Source organism: Pleurodeles waltl, chromosome 7 (genome assembly GCF_031143425.1).
Source record: "Pleurodeles waltl isolate 20211129_DDA chromosome 7, aPleWal1.hap1.20221129, whole genome shotgun sequence".
NCBI classification, from domain to species: Eukaryota; Metazoa; Chordata; class Amphibia; order Caudata; family Salamandridae; genus Pleurodeles; species Pleurodeles waltl.
Genome location: NC_090446.1, coordinates 713,233,442 through 713,252,886, shown reverse-complemented (window position 1 = coordinate 713,252,886; position 19,445 = coordinate 713,233,442). Strand labels below are relative to the sequence as shown.

Genomic DNA, 19,445 nt, shown 5'->3' with positions numbered 1-19,445 from the left:
TTTCTTACTTGGGAGTGTTGGAAAAGACAGAGATTGCTGTCTAAATTCACTGACTTTACATACCCACAGGAGACATATCACTAAGGTTTTGAAGCTGGCAGTCTCTTCAAAGTTCCCTGGAGTAAGGATACCCCCAATCCCACCGGATCCCTTCCAAAATGGGAAACATTTTGTTTTTAATGCAGCATCTGTACCTGTAATGGACACAGATGTCCAGATGTCTTTTAAAAATGATGTTTCCTGTTTCAGAAAGTAGATGCAGGTCTGCTCTCCCTTGTAGGCCTCCTTCCCTGCATTGGCAGACATTCATGGGGGCAGCAAATTGCAACCTATCTAATTTTATGTCAAGGCATGGAGGCCAATATTATGCATGAACCTATTTATTGCCACTTACAGTAGCAGCTAGAACTTCAACTTCAGAACTTAGAATAGTAACAAAAACAACATTTTAATCCACTATATAATCCTCTCCCCAGCAACCATCTTCCTTCTTTGTTGCTGCTCATGGATAAGTACTCCGAACATTGGTTTTGTATGATTAACTTATTTAAATGGTAACTGTATGTACAGAATAGGTTGAATGAGAAATTTCCTAGCTATCGAGAAGGAAAGTTTCAATTCTATTAAGGACACGGAGGCGAAGATTATGCATCATCTTTCTTCACTTTTTATTAACAGCAGGTTCAAAGTTCAAAAATAACAAAAATGAACCACCACACCTATGGGTCCACATCCCCATGGTAACCAATGTACAATCACACTGCTATCCGACAATCCGTATAAATATCCCTTCGTGACGACGTCCGTCCTCGACTTCACTGCGATCTAAAGTTAGGTAGTCATTAGGTTGGTGCAGCCTCTGCTCCTAGGAATAAATGTGAACCATGAGATAAGAACCCATACTTTCCAAGTATAAACAGGTGAGTTAAACAACCATTCGGAGATCCCACTCCCTTCCATAGACTGAATTACAGTGTCTGCAACATCATAGACCGATTAGAAACATACAACGTTAGAAGACCACAGTCTCACCTCAAGAAAAATATGAATACCACCTCCAAATCCGGTGAATTCATCCTGGGTGGGCGACATGCCCGTGATGTCGGGTGGGATAATCATCGCCTCTGTGCCCTTAATAGAATTGAAACTTTCCTTCTCGATAGCTAGGAAGTTTCTCATTCTATGTCAGAACCGGAGGCGAGGATTATGCATGTTTAAAGCTTACTTACCACTAATGAAGCAGCTTCGTGAATAGGTTCAAAATATAACTTTTTAAAAGTAGATTCTGACGACCAGTCAGCCGTGTTTATGATGTCCTCCAGTCTTCCTAACTGGAGTGCTTTGGATGCCAAAGCCCCCCGGGTGAAGTGAGCTCCAAAGACCTGAACATTGATGCCCGCTTCCATCAAGATTCATTTGACCCACCGGGCAATGGAGTGGGAGGAGACTGCCCTGAAGGGTTTCTTAATTGAAATCAGCAATTGTCTCTCCCTGGTGGGCGGAGTTCTGCCGTCACCTCCTCATATGTCTTTAGACATCTTACCACACACAACTTGGGAGTATACTCAAACGCTGGATAGGTTACCGACCTGGTATTACACTTTGTCCGTCTTGATATCGTGAATGTCACTCCCTCCGGAGAAAAAACCCTAGCGGATATATCTAGAGCTCTGACATCTGAGACTCATTTGCACGAGATGAGGCATAGCAGAGTAGCTAGTTAGCTGATAACTCTTTCCGTGAGAGGTACTGGTTATCCGGCCAGGAGGTCAAGAGACGCAGAACCTGGTTGACATTCCATAGGGAGGAATACCTGGGTTCAGGAGGTCTGGTCAATCTAATGCCTTTCAGTAGTTTGCACACCCACAGGTGCTCCCCCTCCGGGCAATTATTAATCGGGGTGTTCCGCCGATATCGCGGATCGGACCGAATTGATTGAGCAATAGGACTGGCCGGATTCCGCTAGATCGGCTAAGAAGTTTATGATATCTGTAATTTGGACCCCCATGGGATTGACATGCCTTCCCACGCACCAACGAGCTCAGCGGTTCCAGGCCAATCTGTACCTCTTGCAGGTGCTTGGGGCACAGGCTTGTCTGATGAATTTCTCAGCCTCCTGTGAAAGTCTGTGGTCCATCATACGATACAGAAAATCTTCCAAGCCACCAGAGAGAGATGGCCCTGAAGGACCAGCGGGTGAGATTGTCCCTCTGGATTCAACAGAATAGTATGGCTGACCGGAAGCGGAATTGGAAGATCGCAGGAGAGTTCCAGAAGAGAAGGGAACCACACCTGCGATCGCCAAAGCCGGGTTATCAAGATCACTGTCGTCCCTTGGCGACGAATCTGTGCTGTCACTTTCGGGATCAAGAGGAACGGGGGAAATGCATAACTCTGATCCCGACCCCAGTCCTGAAGAAAAGTGCCCACTGCAGTCACACCGGGATCTGGACGCCAGCTGAAGTACTGAGGTAGCTGGGCGTTCCACCTGGACGCAAAGAGGTCCAATCAACAGGGGCCCCACTATTCCAGAAGAGCGAGGAACACCGCTCTGTCTAGATGCCAATCTCTGGGATCCTCCAGATATCTGGAGTTCCAGTCTGCCAAGGTATTCTGGGACCCCGGAATGTACTCTGCCATCACCGAGATTTGTCGTTGGAAGCAGAAGTACCAGAAATCCTTTGCCAACTCCACCAGGGCCTTCGAGCGGGTGCCCCCTAAACGGTTGATGTACTGAACCACCAAAATGTTGTCTATTCTCAGGAGAATGCAACAGAGGACCTTGTCCCACGTCAGGGATCTGATCGCAAAAGAACCCGCTAGGAGTTCCAGGCAGTTGATGTGGAGGCTGAGTTCCCAGTGGGTCCAGCGTCCCCCGAATGAGACATCGCCACAACAAGCACCCCAGCAGTAGAGGCTGGCGTCCGACTCTATCACTAGGTCCGGCGAGGCTCCAAAGATCGCCCTCCCGTTCCACACCTCCATATGATCCAGCCATCACTGGATCTCTGTCCGCGCCTCCTGAGGAAGAGCTACCAGCTCGGAGTAAGAAAGGCCGTGTCGCAGGTGATGAGCTTTGAGGCGCTGGACGGCCCTGTAGTGGAGCGGTCCCAGGAAGATGGTCTGAATCGAGGATGAGAGGAGTCCCACCACTCTGGCCAACTGCCGTAGCGAGATCCTGTCCCGCCTCAAGACCTTGGACAACTCCTTCTTGATCTTTGTAATCTTCGAGCCCGGGAGACTGAGGGAGGCCACCTGGGTATCGATGAGAAACCCCAGGAAGGTCATGAACTGAGAGGGAGGAAGGTCTGACTTCTGTGGGTTTATCACGAATCCCAAGTCCTGGAGGAGCTGAATAGTTGTGTTCGCATTGGATGTTAGTCGCATGCAAGACTGGTCCATCAAAAGGATGTCGTCGAGGTAAATGATCAAGCGGATCCCTCGAGACCGTAGGTACTCCACTACTGGTTTGAGCAGCTTCGTGAAGCACCACGGAGCTGACGAAAGACCGAACGGCAGGAAGGTAAACTCGAACACCTGATCCTTCCAAATGAACTGAAGGAACCGACGGTGAGGGAGAAAGATTGGGACCGTGGGGTAGGCATCCTTGAGGTCCAATCGAATCATCCAATCCCCGTGCAGCAGGAGATCCCTGGGCATGTGGATGCCTTCCATTTTGAAGTGTCGATAAACGACCCACTCGTTGAAGGCTCTGAGGTTGATGACTGGTCGGAAGCCCTTGCCTTTTTTCTCTACGAGAAAGAGATTGCTCATGAAACCTCTGGAATGAAGGGTCGATAGGCAAATTGCTTCCTTTTGCAGAAGCCCCTGGACTTAACGTGTCTATCAGTGCCGAGTCTGACTTCGAAAAGACCAAGGGACGCGGTGGAAATTTCTGAACCGGAGTCCCCCAGAACTCTATGTGGAATCCCGACACCGTCTGCAGCACCCAGGCGTCTGATGTTAACTGGGCCCACTTGTGCGCAAATAACCGCAGCCTCCCCCCAAGAATTTGAGGGGAAAAAAGGGTAGTACTCACCGTTGGCACCTCCGGGGGCGTTGGCTCCACCCCGGGAGCCCCTTCTGTTCTTTCCTCTACCCCGATTGGGGAAGAAGGTGCCCTGTCGGCCGCCTCTCCATCCGTTGTTCCTTGAGGGATAGGGAACTGGGGCCTTGCTGGAACGCTCGGCCGGAGGAGCTACCCCTGCCTCTTCCATCCCCGCCAAAAATCTTCCCTGGGAAAATCTTCTTAATGGAGCGCTGAAAAGGTGGCTACAAATTTGCTCAACTCCTTCCCGAAGGGGTCGCCAAACAAGTTCCCTTGGGCAATAGCCCCAGCCTCTGAGTTGGAGAGTTCTCCTAACTTGGGGTCGATCTTTATGAGAAGGGACCATCACCTCTCTGCCGAGAGGGCACAGTTGGCATTCCCTAAAAGGCAGACCGCCCTCTGGGCCCATCCCGCCACGAAATCCGTGGGCATGGGAGTGTTGTTGCGCTTCGTGTTCTCAGCGAGCTGAATTATCTGATTTAGGGGTCCAGGACGTCCAACAACTTGTCCTGGCACCCCCTCCAGGAGCGGTCTATGCCCTTCTTGGGATCCTTCATGTACTTCCCAAAGAAAGTGCACATCTTGGGGTCTATTTCGGGAGTTGCCGCTACCTTATCTGGCAGCGTAGGACGAGGGCATTAGGCCCGCAACTGGGCCCTAACCTCCTTTTTGAGAGGCTGCCGGATTTGACTGGCAACATAGTCTGCCACTTTCTTGTTTGGATGCCATTCCAAGGATCTAGGATGGTATATATCCTCTGGCTGAAACATTTCCGACTCGGAGTCCTCAGCTCCTTGCGGGTCCGACAAATTAGAGGTTGGACGCCAAGGAAGTCCCAAATCCTGGTCCTCCTCCAAGGAGGTATCCCCCTCTGTGTCCCCCTCGACCCGCTTGGGGGACCCAGCGTCAGGGTCCGGTATGAGGTGAACCACTTCACCGGTCTCTCCGGGTTCAGAACCCTGCCGGAAGGGTGGACGCTTCGGCGTGCGTGCACTCTTATGGAATGCTTCAGTAAGAATACCAAAGCCCTCCAGATGCCCCGCTTGCAAATTTTCTTGGGGGCCGACGTTCCCTTATGGTCAGCACCCTTCCCCCCAAATGTGCCTGTCCCCTTAAAGACATGCTCTGACAACCTGGCCACACTATCCTTTAAGGGGCCCAGGGCCCTGCTGATGGCCTGTGTAAGGAGGAGGTCCACCTCAGGGGGCAGCACCTGCTGAGAGCAGCCCTCCCCGGGGACAGGGTGGGGTAAGTATTGTGGTCCTGTGAGGACTGCATTGAGGGACACAGAGAAGGTAATGACAGGAGAAACTCCCTATAAAAAATCCACAGGGGAGACCCACGCACTCCTGTCAGGAAAAAACCAGAGGCAGCAAGGCCACGACGTACGATCTGTGATCATCGCATTACTGAATGTAAGAAAGTCACTCAACCGCAAAAGCGGGGTAATGCGGGGGTTGGAGGGTTGAAAGTGAGCTGGGAACTCACTGAAAACCCTAATGCGTTGCCCTGAGGCGATTGAGCACTTACGCGGCTCAAATCGCTTGAGGAAACGCTTCGGGAAAACCAGAGTGCGCGAAAGAGCGCCCTCTGGTGGACCTGACACAGATTAAAATGACACAGCGCTCGGGCAAAGTAAATGCCTCCAGCGTGTTTCGGTTGCTAAGCAGCCAGGCAAACCAGCACGCGCGCGGCAAGCACAAGCTAAATACCACAGTAACGGGGCAAAAAATCAATAAAGTAGCGATTAAGCACTCTTCCAACTCAGAGACAGAAAAGGAACGACACTTATCTGACGAGTGAGCAGTGAAGAAAGAGGACGGACGTCGTCACAAAAGGATATTTATACGGACTGTCGGATAGCAGTGTGATTGGACATTGGTTACCATGGGAATGTGGACCCATGGGTGTTGTAGTTCTTTTTTTTTACTGATGAACTTTGAACCTGCTGTTAATAAAAAGTGAAGAAAGATGATGCATATTCCTCGCCTCCGGTCCTTAATAGAATTTGGGAGACTGTAATTCCTTTTGTGTGTGATCGTTGCCTTGCATTTTCTTCCCCCATTCAGTTGTGGCGCAGTATTTTGGGTAATTTTTTAAATCTTTTTGCTTAGAGTGAAGCGAATACTTTGTTTTCTTTAATTTTTTGCTGAAAGTGATTCGGAGATGCGTGCAGCTGTTTTGGTATATTAGTGGGGGAGAGGATTGTATTAGTTTTGAAGAATTCTTGGGTTGTTTTGTTACAGGCACTCATCTGCCTGATCGTGTCTTCTAAAATGCCTTTGGCATTCTGAAGCGAGTGGCAGCTCTATCGCATGAGGGATCAGCTATTTGAGCAACATGCAAACCTCCTCAAAAGCGCTCCACTGACTGGCTCGTTTGCCGTGGCCTTACGAATGGAAGAACTAAAAAAATTACACTTTCAAGAGAGCCTGCAGCATATTAAAAGAGTTTGATTACTAACTGTTTTCACTGGATCGAGCAACACTGACACTCCACGACCCGGACGAATGTTGATGTATTCAGTCAGTTAATGTGTTCTGTATGGGTTACGATAAGTGTTTGTTCATGAATGCGGCCATCTTGGTTTGGGGAAGTGCAGCAAAGTGACTATTCCTTGTCTGGGGGGCATTTTTAGGGCACAAAGAGGTTGTTAATTCAGTTACAACAAATCATATTTTAGTCGGCGGAGAGAAAGGGGTGTATTTTGGTCTCTAGTTTGTCAGGTAAATCTTATATTTAAAAAAAGTTTCTTTATTAATAGGAGTAGGCTGGAGGTTGTGTAAATTATAGAATTCTTTTGAAAATGATTAACTTGGAGAGTAGCATGCAGGTGGAGCAGAGTTTGGAGAATAAGGCTCAGGAATATGTAAATAGGGCAGTTTCTTCTTTGGTAAAGGATTTGGGAAAGAAATTAGGTGATTGTATGGAGAAATTAGAGGAGACTATTTCTGGCCACAGGCATGAGGAGGAATAGTTCTGGTAGGTGGAAGAGAATAATGAGAGAACAGGTGATTCTCAGTAGGGTCATACAGTACTAATGAGAAGAAAACATTTGCAAAGAGAGAACGCCTCTAATATATATGGACATTACGGTCCAAGGCCAAATAAAGGGCAACTCAAACGGAATTTAGTGGAAAGGCTAAAAGGCCAATAAAGGTAGTCACAGAACGTGGCTTTTGATGAATCATCCAGTAGCTGTGATGTTTTAATTTCTTGTTCGTCCTAAATGGGAGATTCAGGTGATAAGGAGTTTGTGAAGAAGAGGGCAAAAAATTAATGATTTCTCAGATCAGAACAAACAGGTTAAAGACCCGCTCTGTGGATATATGTTTGATCCTAATATGACTCAGCATCCATTATCCCTCAATGGGCTTGTGCAGAGCATGCACCTTGGTATGTAGAGTACAGGATAAGACAAGAGATCCCAAAAGATGTAAGGACAAGATTAAGATGTGAATGTCCAAGACCCTCTCTTGCAAAAAAGTTGCTTTTATAACAGACCGTGATTCTAAAATGTTGACTTTTCTTAACAAAAAAGGGTGCGTGATCCAAAAAGAGGTCTTGACAAAGTATTTAAAGGATGTCAGGGCATGTTTTGGATGTGTTTGGACCTTAACAAAGATGTTTGCTATGCACGAGGAAGCATATTTACGGGAGACATCTCTGGATGTTCAAGAACTGCACCAGTGGGTGCAAAGGGCTGTATGTTTACTAAGAAACACAAATGCAGCTTTATGCATTTAATGTAGAAAGAGTATTCTAATGAAGATTGACCCTAAGTTGGCATAGCTTGCAAGTAGGTGTCAGGGCAGGATGCCAATAGTCTTCAATTTGGAGATGAGTTTGTAAAGGGGATGGCAAAGTATGCAGGAGCTTTTAATTCTATCCAAAGGGTACAGAAGGACATTAAACGGTTTTTGGAGGGGCCAGGAGAATGTGGGGTTGGTTCATCAGACAAAGGATTACAAGAGCATCCTTTTCAAGAGGATACAGACCCTTGGGCTACCAAACTCTGAATTATTTTTCTCAGAGAACAAGAACAAAAGGAAGAGGAAGATCTAGAAGAGACAGATGGACAAGGACCTCAAAAGTCTCCTATTCGGATTGACATCAGCCCCATGGTGTTTCACAAAGGTTATGAGGCCTGTGGCCACTTGGCTTCAGATAACAGGTATGCATTCGATAATATATCTGGACGATATTCTTATGATGGCAGAGAGCAGGATGTTAGCGCAGGATCACAGCGACTTGGCTGTTCGAATTTTGGAAGATTTAGGCCCATATTTATACTTTTTGACGCTAAACTGCGCTAACGCAGTTTAGCGTCAAAAGATTTTGCGCCGTCTAACGCCATTCTGAAGCGCCATGCGGGCGCCGTATTTATGGAATGGCGTTAGCCGGCGCAAGCGGACCGGCGCTGCCTGGTGTGCGTGGAAAAAAACCACGTAGACCAGGCAGCGCCGGCGTAGGGGGAAAATGGCGTATGGGCGTCTTAAAATGGGGCAAGTCAGGTTACGTCGAAAAAATCGTCGTAACCCGACTTGCGCCATGTTTTTTCGACGCCCATCCCCCATCAACATGACTCCTATCATTGTAAAGATAGGAGTCATGCCCCCTTGCCCAATGGCCATGCCCAGGGGACTTCTGTCCCCTGGGCATGGTCATTGGGCATAGTGGCATGTAGGGGGGCACAAATCAGGCCCCCCTATGCCACAAAAAAAAAAAAAAAAAATACTTACCTGAACTTACCTTAATGTCCATGGGATGGGTCCCTCCGTCCTTGGGTGTCCTCCTGGGGTGGGCAAGGGTGGCAGGGGGGGTCCCTGGGGGCAGGGGAGGGCACTCTGGGCTCATTTTGAGCCCACTTGTCCCTTAACGCCATGCCTGACCCAGGCGTTAAAAAGCGGCGCAAAAGCGCCGTTTTTGGCCACGCCCACTCCCGGGCGTCATTTTTGACCGGGAGTATAAATACCACATAAAGGCCTGGGAGTCATTTTTTAAGACGGGAACGCCTCCCTTGCATATCATTAACGCAAGGAAGGGGTTCACGCTAAAAAATGACGCACTCTCCGGGCACTTTGGCGCCCGAAGCGTCTAACGCCATAGTATAAATATGGCGTTAGTTGGCGTTAGTTTAGCGTCGAATTTGCGTCGAAAAAAATGACGCAAATTCGGCGCAAACGGAGTATAAATATGCCCCTTAGGATTTGTAGTCAACAGAATGAAATCTTGTCTGGAGCCAAGTCAGCAGAAGGTATTTTGGGGATTTCAGATTCACACGTTTGAATGTGTGTTGAGATTACCTGTGGAGATGGTGAGGAATATAATATTCAACAGTTAGCAGTTGCCGATTATTGTCAGCGTCTATTCAGGCAATCTTTTCAACTTCAATCTTTTCAGCTCCAGTGCATTACAGGGCATTACAGAGGTTGAACGCGAGGATTCTTTGCAAAGGGATGAAGTGATCTCAGAAAGTTCAGATGGATATAGAAGCAAAGCAGGACCTGGAATAGCGATTAGGAAACATGGAAGCATGGAATGGGAGAGTCATTTTTGGCAACAGTGTGGATATTATATTAGAATCAGATGCCAGCCTTTTCGGTTGGGGAGCATGACATGGTTCTCTTGTGACAGGAGGGAAATGGTCTCCACAGGAGAGAAAGATGCATATCAACTACTTGGAGTTGCTAGCAGGATCTTTTGCAATAAAACATTTTGTCAAGGATCAGGTAAAATGTTGTGGTCTTCTAAAAATGGACAATTGGTCTGTGGTAAGGCATGTGAACAAATTGGGATGTTCAAAAGCTTTTAGCAATCGAGTTTTGAAATTTGTGCCTGGACAAGAACATTATGGCTTAAATTCAGATAATCCAAGTTTGAGCAACAAGGTGGCAGAATGGATTTCCATGATGTAGAAGGATTCCACTGATTGGAGGTGTCCTTTTGTAAAAGACTTCTTTGCAAACAGGTTGAATTCTCAGACACACAGGTTTTTAAGTTGGAGACCGTATCCAGACGCATAGGCAGAGGCAGTAGATGCTCTTCTACAGCAGAGGAGAGTAGGTCGCAGTTATGCTCTTCCCCCTTTTGCGATGATTCAGAGGTTGATATTGAAGGTGTGGAAGAACCAAGCGGAGATGGTTTTGGTTGCTCCTTTTTGGCCATCTCAAGTTTGGTTTCCAGTTGTCATGAAGTTGCAAGGTCAGTTCCAATTGATGGGGTGGCTGATTCGGGACAGCTTGGCAAATGTCCGGATTATCGACAGAGGCTTTGAAACTCATTAAGCATTCCTGAGCACCCGGAACCAAATAGGCATACAGTTTGGTGTGATGAAAGGAGCCTAGATCCTATTTCAACATCTGTGGTGAATGTAGCAAATTGTTTACTGAATTATTTTTAAAGGGCAGCTCGTACAGGTCAGTGAGTTTGAGTAAATTGGCAATTTCTGCAGGGCATGATTTGGTAAATGAGCATCCGGTGGGTCAACATGATGTTGTAAGCTGTTTGTTAAGGAGTGCGCACTTGAACCCTCCTGAGCCTAAATATTCATCTTTGTGGGATGCAGACATAGTTTTAAGAGAGCTGGTAGCTTAGGATGACAATGAGTTTATGGATTTGAAGAATCTGTCTTTCAAATTAGTCATGTTGCTTTGTCTAATTTCTTTTAGAAGAGTCTCAGATGTGAGAGCGTTAGAGGTATTATCTTGAAGTTATTTACCAGGGATAGTTTGCTTCAGTGTCAAGAAAAGAATTAAGACTTTAGCTAGGACTATTTTTTAGCCAACTTTAGAGGAAAATAACAAGTTGTCTGTTGTGAGATGTTTGCATGAGTATGAAAAATACACTGAAAGCTTGAGAGGACAAGGAGAAACACAATTAGTGATTTAATTTAGATATCTATATAAACCTGTGTCTTTGCCAACCATGGCAGGATGGAACGTTATGAAAAGGGCTAGCATTGACTTTACCAGATTTGGAGCACATCTTGCAAGGGGAGCTCTGGCGTCTAAAGCTAGTTAGTAGGTGGAATTTTGTGTAGTATTTTGGCTGCGGGTGACTGGTCTTCTAATTCTGTATATTTTTTATTTTTATTTCAAACCAGTGGAGTGTGTTGTGAGGAATATTATGGCAAGACTTTAAACATGCATGATATTGGCCTCCATACCTTGCCATAAAATTCAGATTTTCCACCGTAGGGGTGGGTAGAAAATTGTGATTTTATTAAAGACAGAGAGGCCAATATTATCCCTCCTAGTCAATGGATCCCTCCTTGTAATTTATGTTTTTTTGTTTCAGGAAGTAATGAATTCAGGAAATAATGAAAAGTTTGGCAAAGAAGAGAAAATGTTAACATAGGAGGATTTAATGAGAATTGGAAGGCAGGTTGTTTTGCAACCCCTCACGAAAAGACAATTCATGACGTGACCCATTAGAACACAGACCACATTGAAAATTGCATTCCCATTGAAAACCAATTAGTGTACAAATTGCACATCCCTGATTTGCCAATGAGAATGATGCATCATGCCCCAAAAACCTAATGTACAAACAGTGGTTATTAGCTGTAGTCTGGTAAAAAAAAGCCTTAAATGTGCAAGAATAAATCAATATTTGGGGTAAATCGATTTAGAGAAAACAGTCACATTTCTTCATAGTCAAATGAAATACCTGCCATATTCCATGCTGCCTACAGACTTAACTTGACCTAGGATCATTTTTGCCCTAACCACAGGGTTAGATAAATAATAAGATAAGATTGCAAGTCCATCATGCCCACCAATATGTTATACAATGACAGACAGTTCTTTTCATGTTGATCTCTAGGATCTTTGTAAATTCTTATCTTCTGCATGTTCGTTTGTACCTGCAATACTCTACAGAATTATCAGAGTGCATTTAAAATGGTACATGTTTAGTCAGCTACTAATTAGTGTGATAGAGGAGTCAGATTAGGTTCCTCTTCAGGGACAGGTATCAATGCTCAGACAATGCAAGGCAGGACATGAGCGACCATGGGGAAACTAGTGTGTAACATTCATTTATGGATCTAGTATACTCTATGCCAAGATATTATGGTTATCTAGCTTGAACCATCTCTTAAGATGCACAGTAACTTCCTGTCCTTGTCCGGTTAGCAGACTCAGCCCATTACTGCCGGCAGGAAACAGGGTAATTGCCAATCCTAGTGATGTGTTACTTCACACCACCCACCCAGTGGGTTTGAGCTGATTCTGCTCTCACCCAAAGTAAATTGCCGTCACAGGATCTGGTGCGCATGCACACACCCTGCCTTGATAAAAAGAGACAGAACCGTATTGAAGAGGCTGTACTCCGCTCTCACTGCTCGTGGTCCTGTGGACAATGAGGGATCTTCTACAGACCCAAACACCAACCGACCTCCCAAACAAAGCAAACAGCCCATTTATGGTTGTAGGTGCTCAGGGGGCATAGGTCCAAGTCCCCATCAACTGTTAGAGACGATCTTGACCTGGTGTAGTGCCTCGCCCAGTGCTTTGGATCTTCTGCTCAGACCACTAACTACAGTGATTATTTCTCAGTATCGGGCAGATACAGGTGCTTTGTCTGCATTGATGTTTAAAATGTGAGATGCTCATGTGATTTCAATAAGTGCAATGTGAATTTAAGATTAACCCATGGCTCTCCTGATGTGCACTTTCTCTTCTGCTCTACAGCTTTTAGTGCCCCTGTGGCAAGTAGAGTGGGAACTACAGTGACCATGATAGGGATGCCTCTCACTAACACTAAAGAATGAGAATCTTGAATTGGACTGTTCGGTTTCAGGTCCACTAAGAAGCAGTACCCTGACCCTCTGTATGAATGCACTATTGAAAATCAGAACAAAGACAAGAGCAAATGAACATTTAAACAATGTAACCTGTAATTACATTTCAAATTCTGTGAACATGTAGTGTATCTTAGGTGAAACCGGGGATTTCTAAAGTTTATACCAGTGAAAACATAGGAGTGGCCACAGTAATGGGGCATCCTTCTGGGAAGGCTGAATACATTCTAGAAGACCCCCCGTGGGAGCCCGTGAGTGCTTCAAATTACCATCTGTAGCTGGGAGAACAGTGCCTTTTTGAAGAGCTTACCATTTGAACCCTTGGTCCCTGCCTTAGGACTTGCAAAGTGTCCAGCTTTGTGTCAGTTTGTCCTGTCCTTATAGCAAGTAGCACTGTCCCTTTGGGGGCCCTGCTATTAGCAAATGTGAACTGTGACCAGGGGTTTCTGTAGAACAGACCCTCATGTCTTATGTGTTATCTGAGGGTATCAGAGTGGACTGGCAACCTGGCCACCACCTAACCTCCTTCAGCTAGCCCAGTGGCTAATGGTCTATTGAGACTCCAGTAACTGTGCCAAGATACCAGGCACCCCTAGCCTGACCCCTGGCACCTCAAAGCGGTCTCTTCACCAAGGGAGGGTGGCACTTCTGTTGCTTTCGGTAGTGGGGCAGTGTGTGGACTAGGAACATTTGTCTTCATATCAAATGCTGAAACCCTAACACTTTAATGTATTGGTCCCATTGCTCTAGTTTTTAAGAGTTACCTTGAGCAACGTGATCTGTTTAATGCACTGTTAACTGTGCTTTTATTGGGATTAGTGTCTAGGCACTATGTTGCTGTTTGATGTCAGAACACAGGGTCAGAGGGTGTTAGAGACTTCTGGTTTTCACTGCGTATTTTAAGTGTTATGTGTGTGTATTTAAGACCATTTCTTTTATAAAGTAAAGCACTAACTGGACATTGATTTAATTAGCTGGTATTGTCGTGTAAACAGGATTCTTAAGGTCTAGCCCACCTCACTTCCATGAGTAAGCATTGGATTGCTCTGACTTGCTACCCTGAAAGAATCAAGTGCTGTAGAGGAGTACTTGGTTATCCAGTTTGGTGTCCAATAGTACTGTGTCCCCCAGGACACCAGTAGAGAATCACTCCAATTGATGCAACTGGAGCCCAGTACCACCTTCCTGCCTGGTGCCACAGGGACCTGGTCATCACACTCAGAGTTCAGCAGTACCAGGGATCAGAGGTCTAGTCTATGGGAGGACTTTTGAGGGCAGAATAGTTAATCATTGCGGTTTAGCAAATACTCTTTTCTACATTTGAAACTTGTTGAACCGGTTTGTGTTCAATAGTTTTCAGAACAAACCTTTGTTAATGTGGGTCTCTCAATTTTTTTTCGTGGAATAAAGGAGCAGAGTTTCCTTGTTTAACCCGAGAGTGTCATATCGTGTACAAAAGGTTTAGCAAAATAGTCAAGTAAACTGCATGAATAAACCTGTATAACACAGTCTTGGCAATGATATAAATACCTACAGGATCACCTCTCTTACTTTAGGTAAGGTACAGCTTGTACATGGTATACTTAGAAGGTCCTGGAATAATGCCAGTGTAAATGACCGAAATGCAAGGCCCGGCTACATTGGAGTAGTGTTTACATATCAACTCACAGCTACACAATGGCCATTCCTAAAAACTAGGAGGAGCCAGTAATTCATGCGGCTCTTATTGGCAGTGCCTCGGCACTAATGTGGATACAACTTGTCACGCGATTTTGTTAACAACAGAACTTGTCACGCAATTTTGTTAACAAATAAGTATCTCAAGTCTGGTGATAACACTTTTTTATGCGATTTTAAGATATCTGTCACTTCCCTTCCTAAATAATAAGTTCAACTAGTATTTATTAATTCATCTTTAATAAGACGTCATTGCTTTCTCTAGTTCCATGTGATATCTGTTAAACTGAAAATATTGATGCACATGAAATCAATATTTTTATTTCCCTAAATTTCTTGCTTTCCTTATATATTGAGGAGGTTGGGTTTGGTTCTGGGCGTGGTCATCCGGTGCAGCTCAGCAAGAACATTTGGCGTTACTACAGAATGTTGCTGAAGGACATTTTTAGGCCCCAATTAACAGCACAGCTGTCAAACAGACCTTTGCATGCAATACACTTGGAGTGAACTTTGGATTCACCCTCTTCAACCATTGTGCTTTTCTGACAAGCTATTTACAGCCATAGGGTAGAGACTTTGTCAATCACATTTGACTCAGTCCAGAAGAATATTTCCCTCTCACCCAATGCTATTGGCTGCATATTTCCACCTCCAATGCAGTACTTGTGTTATACTGTATGAGGGACAACTTTAAAACTGTAGACCTCTCTGTACGGTCATAATGGTTCCCTGTGTCTGGCTCTTCCTGGCACCCACCTCTCCAGCTTTTGCATGCAACCCCTCTCATTATCCTTTCTTTTTTTCCTTGTGTGCTACTTGTTCTCCTACCCAGAAAACGTTGTCTGTCCTGCCCCTCCTTCGTTCCCTTGTGAGTGTCTTGTTCCAATAACCTGCCGTCCTATCTCATTCTCCTTTATCTGTCCTTCCATCCCTGTGGCTTCTCATCATGTCCATTGAGTCTGGATATTATTTTTCTGTTTCTTCGAAATGAAAGACTGCCTAGTGAGGACTTCTTCTTTGCCTTAGTCCTCTTTTTAATTATACGTCAAATTTGGGTAGCGTGAAAAGGAAGACTCTTATATTCCTATCTTTCTGTCTATCACAAAGAAGCTAAATAATGGCTTTAATGAAGGCTCCCTTGCCATCTAAGCTTTTTTATAAAGAGCAAAAAGGAGACCGAATCCATCAATAAAGGGTGTCTTTTGTTTCTCTTTTTGGCTTTAATGTGCTTACGATGCATGCATTACCACATTTAACCCACACAAATTGGCTTTGCTAATGCTTCTCTTTCTGCCCAAAATCAATAAAAAAATCTAATTTTGCACCAACCTACGTTCTTCACTGTATATGCCTTTTCCTTGTATTGGGGCATCGGTTTAAAAACACAGCCTTTCAGGTTGAAGAGAGAAAAAAAATCCTTGTCTCTGTTGGCAGATGGTTTCTGGCACTAGCACAGGACGCGTGGGAGTAAGGGGGCCTTCCTGCTACTAACAATAATGTTTTTATTGCTCCCTTTGATTATCTGTTAAAACTGTGGGGATAATTGTATACCTACATAAAATTGCTTGGCTTATGGATGCCTCAGGTAGATGTACTAACCTGGTGAACACTCTTTAGATTCTTTAGATTGTGCAAATGGAAATAAATTAACCCTTGGTTTACATCATAGGTTGTATCTTGGTGTTAAATACTCTGGCTTTATTTGAAATTGCAGCTATTGGTTATTTTATTCTGCTCGCTTGTTGCTCAGTACTAGATAATCTTTCAGACATGTCACATACCATTGAAATTAAGGCCATGTGCATTTAATACAAACTATTTGTTGGTGGTAATCCATTATTCAAATGAAATGATATATTGTTTCACCTTAACAAACTCCATCCTATATATTCTCTGTTTGGAAACTACGCTCCTTACATTCTTCTTACGCATCACCACTCAATCCCCTTACGATTGATACTCATATTCAAAGAATGGAAGTTGTCTTAGAGATGTAGCCAAATTTACAGGTACAAGTCATTTCAGAATTTGGCTCCATACTTGGCCACCTCTCTTTGGTCCAGAATGTTTTTTTTAGATCTTCTCTTTGACCATTATGCCCATGTGGAGGACAAAAAAGTGCAAGTCATCTTGGAGTAGTTATACTACACTTGGAGTAGTTACACTTGAAAGTCCTCTTGGAGTAGTTAGTTATATTTTAACTTTGAATGCTGCCCAGTGTTGACATATTTTTTTTATGGGACTCTGATGCAGAAATCTTCTTCTGAGGAACCTACTCCCAGATGTGGTGAACTTCTGTCCACTAACTAATGTCATCTCTTATTGCTCTTACAAACTCATCCACTAAGCTAGCAATACCACTAATGAAGGTCCTGATTTAACGTTTGAAGGATCGGTTACTATGTCACAAACATGACAGGAAGTGGCATAGGATATAATGCACATGTAATAAGGTCTACAGGCTATCTAACAATGCAGAAAGGATAAATGCCACCTTTCTGAGAGAGCAACCCATCCATCAAAATCTAAATCAGCCCCTAAGGTTCTGCCCTAGTGCAGGAGATGTGTACTCCATCCTGCCTGAACAGTTCTTGATGCAGATAATGTCCAGGTGTGACACTATTCTAACTACCAGTTAGCTTGCAATCTCTTTAAATAATTTCCCCTTAGATCTGACTGCCATCCCAGGTTTCATTGCTCCCATCCATACTATGCGAAGCAGCATCTTAACCTATCCAAGCTAAGAAAAACTCATTTTTTATTATCCTTGACAATGCCAACCCAATGGTGAGTATCAAACTCTTCTCCACAGGTGATTTATCACCAGGTCTGGTTGCCATCTCTTACTCTCAAACTCACAAACCATTGACGCAAATTGTGGCTACCTCATGCATCCACTAGTGGACGATGCCAACACTACCATTCTCATGGGCAGGTCAAGCTGCTTACTATAGATCCTACTCTCACCATGATTACCCACCCAAATGACAGTTGAAAGTTCACAGATACAAATTTCCAGGCGCTATCAATTGTGGAAGTGACAGAATAAGTAACAAATAAATGCTCTATTATTCCCTGCTTGTGCTACTTTAGACGTCTCAACAGACTTATGACCTCTACCAGTCAGAGCTCTATCTCCCCAACTTCATTACTTCCTTGGCAACCAAAACTATTGTCACCACCTCTGTCACAGACCTAATCTGAAAAGAGTCCCTGCATAAATTCCCTACAGGCTGCCCAAACAAGTCACCAGGGCTTCCTTGTTCTAAACTTTAGCTCCTCGTATGTGCCTGAAAAACCACATGTCGGTCTTTGTTCTTATTCTATAAAGGTCTTGCACAGCTGATACTGGGCAGATCTCCCACCTGTCCATTTTCTTCAACCACATCACGACCCCCAAACCATTGTAGGCAGTTTTGCTCCTCCCAACTCAAAGTTGTAGCCATTCTCCAAATGGCTTTGTCTCCTCCCACATTAAGTCACCCCCATTTCCTTCCTGGATCATCTCAGACACCCTGAAAGCTCTGAAAAATATTGTAATGAACAATGCCCTGAGTAGGCCATAGTCCCAACCAGAGTAACAGACCTTATCCTAACCTGTCACCACTTTACTCTTTACTCAAAATCACCAACATTTTCAGCTTCCTGCAATGAGGCACCCTCCCTCGTTTCCTCGTATCACTCTCCAACATCATCCTACACATTTCGCCCCCAATAGGTCATAACAGCAGAACGGTTTGCCATAAAACGCCACCCCAACCAATTTCCCACGTATAGTGGAATGTGATAGTTGTAACTCAACCATTTATAAGACGTAGCTTTCCATGTCCCCTCTCCTACCCAAGTCTCTCACAATCTTCACGCTACTTGGCACACCCTAGCAGGAACTCTTTCCATCCAGTTTTGTACGTACCTAGTGTGGCTTGGGGAATCAACACCTCCAACAATCCCAGCATAGTCGTATCCCCAGATGCCACAGACATTCCAATCTGTCTCTTGCCTATGGAGCCTATCCATTAAATTTTGCCCACTGAGATCACGTCAACAGGTCAGCAATCTTATTGGATAGGCCAGGTGCATGCTTCGCTCTAAATACATTGTTCAGCACAAGGCATGGTAGTACAATCACTCTTGCAAGTTTTCTGTCTTGTACATCTTTTGGCAACAACTTGTTCAACGTGGGTACTTGTGTCTTATTATCCATCTGAAATATAACTTTGTTGTTCCTCGTCTTGTGGACTCATATAGTCAGTGACACCAGCACTGGAAACAACTGCAGGAAGGCAACATTAATGCTGTGTTATCAATTGAAAACATAACTTGATTGTTCCTCAACTTGTCACCCAAAATGCAGGGCTGGACTGGCCATAGAGGGCATAGGGCATTTTGCCTGGAGGCTCGAAGCAGTTATTTGCGATTGTGGGGACTGTTTTTTTTTTTTTACTGGGGGCCAGTTTTGCAGAGGTGCTGCAATATCGGCCCCAATGACAAAAGCAGCAGTGCTTTGCGCTTGCACCCCACACCCCGACCCGGGGGCTCGACTGATAAAATTGCCAGGGCTGCTTTGAGTTCCCAGTCCAGCCCTGCCAAAATGGTCAGAGCCACCAGCATTTGAAACAACTCTAGGAAGACAGTATTAGGCCTCTGGTCCATCTCTGAGCATACCATGAGCATGCCTGTTACACTCCAGTTCCTGAGCTACCTCCTGCATCTAAGCATATCTTGCACTGCTAGCACTGCCATTAATCCGTTAGCCACTAGCACTTTCCATTGAAGATCACCAAAAATTCAGCCCATAGCATCAGGCCTTCTCTCGCCTGTCCCGTTATTCTCACCTTGTGATGCAGCAGCTTCACACAACGTGTCTAAATGACCAACCGCCAGCAGAAGGCCCTGCCCAGCACAATTGCTAAG

General features: G+C 45.0%; 2 long non-coding RNA genes across 3 annotated transcripts in view; one reads left to right on the top strand and one right to left on the bottom strand.

The window, feature by feature from the left end:
- Positions 1 to 665: 665 nt before the first annotated feature.
- LOC138304582 (uncharacterized) overlaps positions 666 to 19,445 on the bottom strand; it is a 379,580-nt gene continuing 360,800 nt past the window's right edge. The window contains exon 3 of the long non-coding RNA XR_011205597.1: positions 666 to 865. This is a non-coding gene — a long non-coding RNA (uncharacterized lncRNA). The remainder of the gene's footprint in view (positions 866 to 19,445) is intronic.
- The window catches only part of LOC138247310 (uncharacterized), a 30,957-nt gene continuing 17,535 nt past the window's right edge, over positions 6,024 to 19,445 (top strand). Inside the window, exons 1-2 of one of the 2 annotated variants that reach the window (XR_011194429.1) lie at positions 6,024 to 6,136; positions 8,082 to 8,222. This is a non-coding gene — a long non-coding RNA (uncharacterized lncRNA). The remainder of the gene's footprint in view (positions 6,137 to 8,081; positions 8,223 to 19,445) is intronic. The other variant, XR_011194430.1, reaches the window with a different exon arrangement.